This window comes from Zootoca vivipara, chromosome 2 (assembly GCF_963506605.1).
Source record: "Zootoca vivipara chromosome 2, rZooViv1.1, whole genome shotgun sequence".
NCBI classification, from domain to species: domain Eukaryota; kingdom Metazoa; phylum Chordata; class Lepidosauria; order Squamata; family Lacertidae; genus Zootoca; species Zootoca vivipara.
In genome coordinates this window covers 56,276,601-56,289,702 of record NC_083277.1, presented here as the reverse complement: position 1 = coordinate 56,289,702, position 13,102 = coordinate 56,276,601, and the positions used below count along the sequence as shown (strand labels likewise).

The following is a 13,102-nucleotide window of genomic DNA, read 5'->3' as shown; positions in this document are numbered from 1 at the left end:
CACAACTGGACCTAATGGTCAGGGGTCCCTTTACCTTTACACTGAAGGAACAGGCACCTGAGCACAGATAACACAGTCTTCTTACCACTCACCTGCTTGCCTGAGACAGTATCTGCTTTCTCCCTCCCACAGCACACAGATAAGCAAAAAAAAATTTATCCAGTCTCTCTTCATTACCGATTTGCCCCCACTTATTTACTGCGCTATCCCTGTTGCCTGTCCCAGCCTAGCTGCTTTCATCAACATGGAACCTGGCAGTACAGCACTATGTCCCCTAGTTTGAAGGTACTGTACCAGAGAGCATGAATGCCTCAGTGAGGTACTGCCTTTCAGATATCCATGTTACCTGCACAGATGCTACCCTTCTCCTACTGGAGAAAGTGTCAGCTCTGGCCTATCATGGCTAGAGCAGCTTAACATCACTACAGTAAGATGAGTGTGTGGACTGATGGCAGTGGCACCTGATGCACTACTTCAATGGCTAATTAAAGCTTTATCAAAATTACTAATGTTAGTATGTCAATATAATTATAATTCGAGGCAGTGCTTGGAAGTATTTTCTTTTCAGAGATAACTGTACAACATACAGAATGGCTGGGGAAACCCAGCCAGATGGTCGGGGTATAAATAATAATAATAATAATAATAATAATAATAATAATAATAATAATAATTCCTGTGGAATTTGGCATACTTATTCTTGCTAAAAACAAAGAAGCAAGGGGCAAATTGCAACTGCTCCAGGGCTTGGTCACCAAGATGCTGTTGCCCATTTAAGCTGGAGAAACAAAAGCTATGTTTGCTGTGTGTATGGTTTCAATTTCTCTTTGCCTTAAAAAAACCAACTGCCACATGTGATACCCCACTTTTTCTATCTCTTGTCTCTTTCCTACTGGAAAAGTTTCTGACAGCCATCCCTACCATGCACTTCTACAATACGTGGCAGCAATTTTTTTTAAAAAGGAGCATGGATCACCTCTCAAATCACACCACAACCGCAGACAGAAAACTGACACCGGTCAAACACCTGTTCAAACTGGAACCTATTTTTTTCTTTTAGGAGATTCCAATTCTGGGGATCTATAAAACTTACACTTCCAGTTACAGTTATGGAAACTCCTGTGCTCTTATTCTCCCCTCTGCCCTGCTCCCACCCCTCACATATAACATTTGTATTTTCTTATTCCTAAACTAGTCAAGAACCAGTAATATTTCAGAGGTCTGGTCTCTTTGCAAGCATGAGCAGAAGTTGTCCTTATGGTAGTCACAATGCATCATATTTATACAACAGCCTTTGAGCCATGACATAGCAAAGCCATTGTGCAGGAAGACTCAAATTTTGCCAAAGGGCCATGCTAGTGACTTGGCATAACTCCTAACAGGAAATGAAACAATTTTCTACTGCTCTTGTTTTCCACAGAAATGTGTCTCAAAACACTGTGCATAATAATCACTTTTTATAAGATTCCTAAATTACATATATTGTGCCAGATTAATGGAAGGGAAGCAATGGAAGGAAGAAGAGGCAAGGAGTCCACAAGTTTCACAATCTTCAATGAGTACAGGCTTATCCAGAACACTAATTTGCAATAATTTTCAGTAAATTTCCATCCTGCAGTCCAAACAATACTCTAAGTATAGATTCTGCTCCTACTCTTCTGGGGTGATGATGGATTAAAAGCTTAGATCCTTCCATAAAGAAGCTCAGTAACAATATTTTGAGAAAGCTTTCCAATAGAACTTTTGTTTTTCAGAAATGGCGCCATGTTACAAATTTTCAAATGGAGAGAGGCTTGCTGTCAGATAACATTCAGCCCAATTCTAGACATAGTTGCCCAGAGATGGGTCCTCACTGTATTCAATAAGTGGGATTCAACTAAGATGTTGCATGCACAGAATGGGAGCTGCTTGCGCTATGCAACTTCGGAGGGTTGGGGAAAAAACCCAGAACAGATTTAAGAGGTACATGGGGGCAGTGTAAAAACTGAGATGTGAAAGCTAGGAGATAATGGTACCTTAAACCTAGGTTATGGGCACAACAACGGAATGTCTAGGCACAGTACTGCTTGCTCAGAACTGCTTGCACTAATGTAATTCCCTGTTACAAAACATACCTAGAACAATCGGAGTTTCAAACGCTGATGGGGGGCACACAAGGGGAGGAGTGGGGAGTCTCACTTCTCATGTGGAACTCATCATATGCCCCCATACCTCACTTAACACATCATTAAATGCTACCTAATAGGCTTTACCCAAAGACAGGTGTGCACAGGATTGTAGCTTCATGTACACCAAGAAGAGATATAGGCACTTCAAGAGCCTTGCACTGAGTAGATATCTGAGAGCAAATTTTATACATTTTACTCAAATATTATCAACAAATGCACGCTGTGGTCAACAGCCAGTAAATTCTGTATTTGCCACACTGTTAGGAAAACAGAGGGAGCAGCCTAAGAATTCATGTTAATTTTAATTAAGATTTATCCTATCTTACAAGTCAGTTCAAGGGCAGTTTACAATTTTTAAAAAGAAAACTGCAAAAAGAAAAACCCAACATAAACACAATGAGGTATCCACGTTTATCTGGCACCAATTATCTTCCCAATAACAATATCTTGTCTGCACTGCCTCCAGAAAACAGCCTCCAATGGATCTTCATTAAGAAGTTCAAACACTAGAAAGTTACTGCAAACTTCTATAACAGGGGTCCCCAAACCTACCGCACTTTAGGCTGGTGCCTGCAGCGCCGATCGCACAGCGGGCCGGAGGGCAGGGGAGCACACGCCCATACACGTGTGCACACACTATTTCTGGCGCACTTCCGGGTCGCAGGAGCACTGGAAATAATAATAATAATAATTTTTTATTTACACCCCACCCTCCCCAGTGAGAGCCAGGCTCAGGGCGGCTGACATCAATAAAATTACAATAAAACGTAAAAGGAAGAAGGAAGAAGAAGAGGAGTTTGGATTTGATATCCCGCTTTATCACTACCCGAAGGAGTCTCAAAGCGGCTAACAATCTCCTTTCCCCTCCTCCCCCACAACAGACACCCTGTGAGGTGGGTGGGGCTGAGAGACTTCAGAGAACTGTGACTAGCCCAAGGTCACCCAGCAGCTGCATGTGGAGGAGCGGAGACGCGAACCCGGCTTCCCAGATTACGAGTCTACCGCTCTTAACCACTACACCACACTGGAATAACTTGTGCGCAAGCGCATGGGCCTCCTCCAACGTGGAAGTGCGCCGAAAATTACGCTTGCGCATGCGCACAAGCTATTTCCGGTGCTCCTGGGACCCAGAAGTGGGCAGCCGCACTGCGCCACACCAGTAAGAGTGGGCAGCGGGCCGGATAAATGAGCCCTTCGGGGCGTATCCGACCCCCAGGCCATAGTCTGGGGACCCCTGTTCTATACACCCTTATAATTTATGCTTATTTTTAAAAATATTTGAGAACCACCCTTTATTATGGTATTCAAACAATAAAAACAAAATTCAATTAAAAACAAATAAAAAACAAAAGCAATAGATTAATCTCAAAACAGACTAAAATTAGCAGTTATGGATTCTATACATAAGTACTCATGCCTTGAATTCAGCTAAGAAGCAAACAGCTAGGCAGTGGAACTCTTTTATAATTGATAAAATATCAACAAGATGAGACATGCCAGTCAGAATTTTGGCTCCCATATTCTGTACCAATTACAGAGTTCAAACACTTGACAGAAGTTCCATCACCTAGGCAGAGACTATGACTGAATTACTGTTGTGGCCAATTATGTAAGCAAAGTCACTTCTGCACTACTTCAGACCCTTTCAGGCATATATATGTATAATGAAAGCAAAACACACAACAATGGATATGTACATAAGCAAGATGAAGCTTAAGATAGTTTAGGCTTGGATGCAGCTTTAACAAAATTTAGGGATGCTGTACAGGTAGGAACCAAAGCTTAGAGCCAAGCACAGATAATTTAATGTCAACAAGAACTCAATTATACTCAAATTTCTGCCTCACATTTCACTCACAGGGTACCTAACTACAAAAAGATTCACCTTTCATCTGACCTACTAAAACACCAATGATTAATTTATAGCTCATTCCATCACATAGGCTTGAGAAGTTTATCAATATATTACCGGTAAGAAGCGTGGATGTCTGCTTTAGTATCTCAGGAAAATGCAATTAAGATGCACCTTGGATAAAAACAGAAAATGATAATTCCCACCACTTTCCATAGCCAGCCAAAAGTGTACACTCCTGAAATATGTTCTCTGGCTCTGATAAATTTTCAAGAATTCAAATTTGTGAAGGAGCAACAATACCAGCCTTTAATGCTCATTTTTTGTTCCAATATGACACATGGATATTAACAATGAGAAGCGTTTTTAAATGATACCAGAGATAAACAAAATAAGATGGTTAACATGCATGAGTGGGTTTTGTTTTGTTTTGTTTTTTACATGAAGGGCAGCCACAGAGGAACCTAAACTACCTAAGGACCATGGAGAGGCATTTAACTCTTCCTTTGCCCACCACAATTCTGACAGGTTGCTATTTGCATGTCAAAGGAAGTTGACATTGGCTAACCCATTGTGATAGAACACATGGGTTCTGGCAGCCTGTTTTGCATGTGCCCTACCCATTTAGTATGTAGATTTGAACCAGCACCTTGAAATCCACTTAGAAAATGGTGCTGTGGCTGCAGAAGCACCTACATATAATGCTACCAGTTTTCCATCCCATCAAAAACAGGGATATACTAGTTCAGAGGTTTTCAACCTTTTTCAGTCCATGGCTCCCTTGACTAGTTACATTCTTCCTGCCCTGTGGGGCTCAGGAGCCCAGTTTTGTCACCCCTTGCCTGCAGAGCAGACAGCCTCTCACCCTTTTTTCAAACACCGTCCCTTGTGGAGTGTTCCCTGAACTTCCTCTCCCCTCTCCTTGGGAGTCCTTTAGGCAGCAGCAGCAGCAGCAGCAGCAGCTGCTGCTGACCCTGGTCTCTGAGCTGCCCTCCTGCCCCAAAGAGAGGAGCCTCCTCACACTGCCCCACCATTCACCTAGGGAGCTTGTAGCCAGGGCTGCTGCAACGAACAGCCGTGCAAGCCTTTGGGAGGCAGATGTGAGAGGGCATCAGAGGAGGGAGGGAAGGAAAGAAGGACAGAGGCCAGTGTTGCCCGCAGCACCCCTGACCATCATTCAAGATACCTCAGGGTGCCACGGCACACTGGTTGAAAACCAATGTACTGGTTAGTCACTAAAGACAACTCCATGCAGAGCATTCATCTTACGTTACAATGGCTGGTTTGTATCCAAAAAGTCTGAGTGTAACCTTCATACCAAATCCAAGTTGATGAAAAGCACTCATATTGCTGAAAACTAAATTCTTTGCCAAGTCATCAACCTAACCTAATTAAAATGAGTTTTGAGGATGAATAAAATCTGCACTAAAAACTGCAGATCGTGGTTAATAACTATGGTCCTTGGGCTGCAAAGGTTACCTTAAAAGAAATAATAGAATCATGAAATTGTAGAGTTGAAAGGAACCCTGAGGATCATCTAGTCCAACCCCTGTAATGTAGAAATATTTTGTTCAACATGGGGCTCAAACCCACAACTCTGAGATTAAGTATCTCATGCTCTACTGACTGAGCTGCAGCGATCTGTCAAGCAGCATGGTGTAATTTTAGTGAAATATACTTTCAATCATCTTAACTTTGATTCCTGACATAATCATTTACTGAATGCATGTATCTCTGCAAATTTAACACACACAGCTAGTTATAAATAGGTTCCGCTGTAGGCATTTTCTTGCTTGTAAAACAAATTTCATCAGCTGATTTTAGGCGAACTGACTTCCTCCTGTAAGAAAACTAAGCATTAACTTAAAGGCTATACAAGAGGGTTGGAGTATGCAAAACCACATAACTTAACTGTCACCTATACTGTGCAAGCTCCCCTGCACCAACATTTTGAATTATGGCTCATGCTACTACGTATGTTAAGTACAAACAACAAATGTTATATCAAGTGAGAAAATACTAATATACTAGAATTGAGACTGGGAACCTTCATACCAAAGCCTGCATTCCCTCATAGACAACCTTCCAGGGCCCATATGCCAGGAGTGGGAGGGGCTAGTGACAAAAGTTGGTGGCGTAATTTATTTGTCATAGTTATTAGTTACTCTTTTTATGGAAGGATCCCAATAGACTTACATTGAAACCAATTAATAACATCCAATAAAAATCTAACTGCACAGCTACATAGATGAAGCAGATAGGGACTAACAGATCCCACCACAACACCATCCTTCAAACAATGTTATAAACTCAAATATATAAGTTAATCGCCAAATGGCACCTTAAACCTAGGTTACGGTCGCCACAACAGAATTTCTAGGCACCATTTCTCCCCCAGTGAAATTTATTATTATTACAATTCATTTCATTTCTAACACTTTCTACTTTAATGAAAAAATTCTCAAAGCAGTTTATAACACTTGGAAACAACAGATAAAACAATTCAGAATAACAAAATAAAAAATTCCTTCCAGCAGCATCTTAAAGACCAACTAAATTTTTAGTTGGTCTTTAAGGTGCTGCTGGAAGGAATTTTTAAATTTTGTTTCGACTACGTCAGACCAACACGGCTACCTACCTGTAACTAATTCAGAATAAAACCAATTCAATCTTCAAGGAAAATATTCCAGATCCTTCTCTAAGTAACATTTTGCTTTCCCCTTATTTATGTACCTACTTAATTTATATAGCTGCCCCATAGCAGAAGTACTCTAGGAAGTCAGTGTGGTGTAGCAGTCAGGGTGTTGGACTAGGTCCTGGGAGATCAGGGTATAAATCCCCACTCAGTCATGTAGCTCACTGGGTAACCTTGAAGTTTGTCACTGTCTCTTAACCTACCTCACATGGGCAGGGATTAACTGAGGAGGGGGTGAACCATGTAGTCCTTGGAGGAAAAGGTGGGATATGAATGCAGTAAATAAGATCTTTGGCTTACCTGCTTAAGAAAGCTGGAGAGGCCAGACAGATGGAGATGTCAGTCGCCAACCTGCTATCTAGAGATCTCCACATGGTCGCAACTGGACCAATGCTAGTCACAAAACACACCTGGTGCTAGGGGTATTTCAGACACTGCCTTCAAATGAAGGGCCAAGTGCCCAGCTAAAGAGAAAATGTATTTGCCTTGTGCCCCAAAATAAAGACGATGCCAGTTGTGTCTCCCTAGGGAGAGCATTCTACAAGTGTGAAGGGGCTACTACTGAAAAGACTCCAAGTAGTTTTTACTTTTATATAGTAGGCTACATGTGAGCCACACAAGAGTCAAAAGTTTCTACACATTACCCCCATCTCTCCACCCAGGCAAGCAAAAGGCATAGTCACAGCTCAAAGACACATTCTTGTCAGGCAAAAGCCCTTGAGGAGTGTGCAGAGCAGAGTCAGTGTGTGCTGCAGCTTTGAGAGAGGGCCTGGGGGAGAGTCCCAAGGGCCAGTCACAGAGGTCTGAAGGGCCACATTCAGTCTCTGGGACTGAGATTACCAAACCCTGTATTAGAACAAGATTTGAGTGGTGGGAAGAGAGAAAATATTAAAATGCAAAGTTATTACTTGTCCAGTTCCAGCACAATTCCCTACATGTGGTTCTATGTTAACCACGATCCATCAAAGTCAGTTGTTGGATACTTACTGCCTACAGAGCCTTCTGCTACTCCCAGAGTTCCCTGGATTGGGGCCAACATACTTACTTAGGTCCAGGGTGCCAAGCAGTCGCCTTCTGTTGAAAACCAACACCATTTCCCAACGGACATGGTGACCTCTGGGATTCAACCTGTCACCTCGTTAAAGGCTTTTTTCCCAGGCAGAGGAGGGGGAGGAAGAGAAAAACGGCTTGAGCGAAGCCCCCTCCCTCCCAATTTCTCGTGCAGCAGCTACTGTCTCCAAGCTACACCCCCCCCAAATTGTCTAATGATGTCACCAGTAAGAGGAGTAACGCTCCGTGTATTCACCGGAAAGGCCGCTTCCAAAACTGACGGTTGAACGAAGCCAACCTGGCGACCCGTCTCCATCGGGGAGGAACATGCAGAAGCGGCAGCCCATAAGCCCGCCGAGAAGGAAGACGACCGGCAGACCGGGCTGCCTAGCAGGAGAGCCGCCTCCACTTCCCATTTTGTAACACCCTTCCCCCCCCCCCCGCAAAGAGAGACACCTGCGCCGGATCCCTCCCTCGGGGGGCAGCCCCAGAAGCCCTTATAGACCCACCACACCCACCAGGGAGCCGGGTCTCTCTTCTCACGCGCCGATGCCTCACCTCAGCCCCCGACCGAGCTCCTTCTTTCTCCCCCACCAGACCGGCCTCCTCTTCCCCCTCCCGACGCTCATTCAGATCCGAGCCGAGAGAGGAAGAGAGGTGCCCTTCCTTCCCCTTCCCTTCCCCTCCCGCGCACAAACCCCGCTTCCGAGACCGACACTTACCAAGGGAAACTTCTCCCTGCCCGGCCGGGGGGCGCTGCTACTCGGTCCCCCCAGGCCGGCTTCAAACACTGCCCTCACCCGCTCCCTACGGTTCGAATCAACAACAAGATGGCGGCGCCGGGAAGGTGGGCATTCTGCCGTCATAGCAACCGTGTTGTCCAAGGTCCGCCTTCCTAGGAGGATAATCCAATCACGTACCGATGTGTTCCTGGCGTTGCGCTGTTCCTCATTCTGATTGGATGGTGTAATCGTCACTCTTCTTAATTCTCCACGCCTCCTTCGGCTGGAACCCCCGTCTTCAGTTTTCCGACGCACGCTGCGCAAACGTGACGCAACCATCCCCTTGTGGAGGGGCGATTGTCTATTGGCTAACAAGTCATGGCCTATCAACCAATTGAAGAAGCCTTTCACTGCTAATCTCTACCTCCACCTTGAGGCAGCTTTTTCAGGACCTGACCTCTGCTCTTTCCATGGAAAGTGGTTCCTAGATTACCTTTCTACGGTATAACTTAGTTTCTGACCCCTGCCGCTGAAATAGTTCTCATTCCACCTTTATCAGTTAACACACGCTTTTGCTATTCTACTAAGTCTGCTCTTATCCGGAATGTGATTGAAGGCCTGCCCTCTGCCCTTACCTTACCAGGAAGCTTGCAGCAAGTGTGTTAACACCCAATATTTTTCACACACCCCATCCTTCCACACTTCCACATCTGGGAAAAAAATTCGCCACACTTAATTTCTAGAACGCTTAATTTGTTTGCCCCAGAGAGTGCCCCAATCCCCGCTTTGCAGGATTGCTTTATTATCATTTTTTATTTTTACAAATTTCCGTTCATGTCTGGAATTATTTAGAATGGAGGCAGATGGTCATTTAAAATAAAACTTATTGCTCAAGGTGTGTCTGTGTGTTGCACCTCTGCCTCTGGTTGTGCAGGTTTTGATATTATTTGAAAAACCTGCAAACCCTGTTTGACTAAAAGAGGAAAAAAGAGGAAAAATATACATGTACTTTTATAATAGGAAGTGACGCCTCCTTCAAACTTTTTAAAATCTGCTTTGCTCCAGCACTGCAGAATTTAATCCCTTTGTCCAAGGACAGCTACACCCACCTTCTCACTGATTAGTTGTTGCTAAGTCAGACAAAGATAAGACTGAGGAAGCCTTTAATGATATGAACTGCTGGTATTATTACTTGAGGTCAGTATTAAGGTACCCATATGCTCCATGCTCTTACTTTACAAAGATAAAGGACCCCTGGATGGTTAAGTCCACTCAAAGGCGACCATGAGGTGCGGCACTCATCTTGCTTTTCAGGCCAAGGGAACTGGCATTTGTCCTGTGCTGTACCACACATAAAGTGGGACATTCTGGGATCAAATCAGAAAACCAGACAACTTTTCTAAATCAGGGATGTCCCTGGAAAATAGGGACACTTGGAGGGTCTGTGATACTAGAATTTGGGATGCCAGAATTTGGGTCCCATTCAAATGAAAACATTCTGAAATTATGGGCATCTTTGCTGTTGCAATTGCATCTACATTCACTTGCCAAGTGTTTTTCACATATTTGACAAAGTAGGCACTGTTCCATGAAAGCGTATGCCGCAATAGCGTAGTTAGTCTTTGAGATGTTACAGCAATCTGTTGTTTTCACAATGGTTCCCACTCTTTAATTTATATTTCCAACACCACAGCACCAAGCACTCTCTATTTTTGCTAAAGCTTTATTCCTGTAATGTTTTAACACTCTCGGGTCAAACCATATAATGTGTTTAGCCCATTGGGCCCCCCCTCCCTTACACAGGAGTACACGTGGCTTGGTACCTACGGAACCACCTCTCCTGGTATGCCCCGCGGAGGACCTTAAGGTCCACAAACAACAATATTCTGGAGATCCCGACCCATAAGATGGCTAGATTGGCCTCAACTAGGGCCAGGGCCTTTTCAGTATTGGCCCCAACTTGGTGGAATGCTTTCTTACAGGAGACCAGGGCCCTGCGGGATTTGTCATCTTTCCGCAGGGCCTGCAAGACAGAGCTGTTCTGCCTGGCCTTTGGGTTGGATTCAGTCTGACGCCTGTGTTTTCCTCCCTCATGGTTTGGATTTATGGACTACTTAAAATGAGGCTGCATTTTAAATTTTAATATTGTATTTTAATCTGTATTTTAATAAATTGTTTTCTTTTCTTTTATGTCTTATTGTAATTTTATTGGTGTTAGCCGCCCTGAGCCCGGTTTTGACTGGGGAGGGCGGGATATAAATAAAAATTTATTATTATTATTGGGGGGGGGGACAAAACCCATAGTAAATTACATTACTTGCCCAGAAATAACCACCATCTCATGCTAACTAGAAGTGGAAACAGTCTACCAAAAATTTACTAAAACAGGGGTCCCCAAACTACGGCCCCCGGGCCGGATGCGGCCCAATCGGCCTTCCAATCCGGCCCGCGACGACTCCCGCCGCCCGCTGCCGCCGCCCGCTCTCACGGCGCGCGGCGCAGCGACGATCTAAAAAATCGGCAAAAAATCGCCGAAAATCCTTTGTGCGCATGCGTATGGGCCTCTCCCGACCCGGAAGAGGTCATTTCTGGTGCACTTCCGGGTCGGGGGAGGCCCATACGCATGAGCACAAGCGATTTTTGGCGATTTTTTCCCGCCCGTGTGCATGTGCGCATGCGCACGGGCGCGCACTCCCCCGCCCTCCGGCCCGCTGCGCGCGCACTCCCCTGCCCTCCGGCCCACCGCGCGGTCGGCGCGGCGGGCACCGGCCCGCCGCGCAGTAAGTCTGGGGACCCCTGTACTAAAACCTCCAAACATAAAACTAGATGTATTGTTAAGAGCAGGTACCTTTTCAATTTATGTGGATTCCTGAACCCATATTGCCTGTACAGTATAGGTATGCATTGCCTATACTGAATTGCATTGCCAATACTAATTCTGTAAATTGCCATCATCTACAGTGGATTAGTATACAGTATACGCAGCATAAGGTTAATATTCAGCCAATGCAAATCTTCCCCGTTTCAAAACATTTGTACCCCCCCCCCGTCCTTTTTATTGCACATTTCTGATGTTTTGTGCCCATTTGTTGGCCATATGTACTTCTGGTTTCAATACTGTTTGTGCCTGCAAAAGTTTTGGGGAGGTCACACTGCTACATTTCCAGTCTGTGCATGTCCTGTTGTCCAGCATGTCCAGCTGAAGACCTGTTACTTTTCATACCACATTCCTGTATGACTGGGGTGTTTTGTTGGCCCATTGCACTAGAGTGTCCTTCTAGACAATAATAGTGTGATAACACTGGGGAAGCAACAAAAAACAACTAATATAGTGGAACGATGTGCCAAGCATAAATTCACTGTTACTGTGTTTACGCCATGTTGCAGAATACACCTGCCAAAAACCTGCTCTAGTCTGCAGAGGTCCTATGTGACTCTGCCCCAGGGTGTTCACAGCTTTCTAGCCAGTAGGGTGCCTTACAGCTTGGCAACTTATGAGCAGTGAGGAAAAAGAGAAATAGGGAAACTATGCCAGGTGGCCTCTGCTCAGCAGAGGTTTTGAGCTCTAGCTTCTTGTTCCATTGCACTGCTCTTATATGTGAGAGACGGGTGTGTGGTTCTGCATAGCTAATGCAGAAACAATGGGGGCTTTTTGAAACTAACTGGAACTAAAAAAATCCGCTTCCAGCTCTCACTTCTCTATTGAAGCTCTCATTTATTTGTCATTCTGGGGTAACCAAAGGTTATACCTGTGGTTCCCATGGCCCAGCTCACCTTACCTCAGCCAAGAGAATTTAAAATGGAAGACAGACAAATGGGAGTGATTAACTGCTTTACTAAGTGTCATTGAACATTCCATATGGCATCCTCTTCAATAACACATTAGTAATCAATCCTTGCAGTTGGTTACTTCATGGGAGGGCCTCCAAGTTTGTTCTGATCTGCCTCACGCATGAAAATTGTTGTCAGTGTTCAGTGTTGTTTGATGGTAACATGTGTCATCAAAGTTCTAGTTACAGGTAGGTAGCCATGTTGGTCTGCCGTAGTCGAAACAAAATAAAAAAAATTCCTTCCAGTAGCACCTTAGAGACCAACTAAGTTTGCCATTGGTATGAGCTTTCGTGTGCATGCACACTTATCTGAAGAAGTGTGCATGCACACGAAAGCTCATGCCAATGACAAACTTAGTTGGTCTCTAAGGTGCTACTGGAAGGAATTTTTTTATTATGCGTCATCAAAATTCAGGAAACATCAGGGTGCACAAAATAATATGATGCTCTCAATACCACACATGCCAATTAGGGCATTTTGTTAAGGGAGCTGGGTCAAGAGACAATGGTTCATTTGATGTTAAGGGAAAGCCACAAAGCTGGCTCCAGGTTGGGGTGGTTTTTTTGGGGAGGGGGTGAACTATTAGGAAAGATGCACTCAATAGGCTCTGCTCTCCCGCTCTTATTTTAAAGATAACACCTTAACTCTTCTTAGAACATAATGGAAACCCACAAGTTTAGAACTTGCTCTTTGGCCTGTTAACCTCCCTACCCCTAGTATCAGATATTCTGAAAATTGTTGTGCAAACTTAGTAGTTAGTCAGGGAAAGGCTTTCTACACACAA

The 13,102-nt window shown here is 44.3% G+C and overlaps 1 protein-coding gene across 7 annotated transcripts in view; it reads right to left on the bottom strand.

Moving 5' to 3' along the window:
- Positions 1-8,628, bottom strand: part of IP6K1 (inositol hexakisphosphate kinase 1) — a 30,261-nt gene extending 21,633 nt beyond the window's left edge. For 2 of the 7 annotated variants that reach the window (XM_035105915.2, XM_035105921.2), the window contains exon 1: positions 8,488-8,628. The gene's annotated coding sequence lies outside the window, so the exon portion shown is untranslated. Of the gene's footprint in view, positions 1-2,720; positions 2,838-4,137; positions 8,440-8,487 lie in introns of those variants that run through there. The other 5 variants (XM_035105916.2, XM_035105918.2, XM_035105919.2 and 2 more) reach the window with 5 other exon arrangements.
- Positions 8,629-13,102: the final 4,474 nt, after the last annotated feature.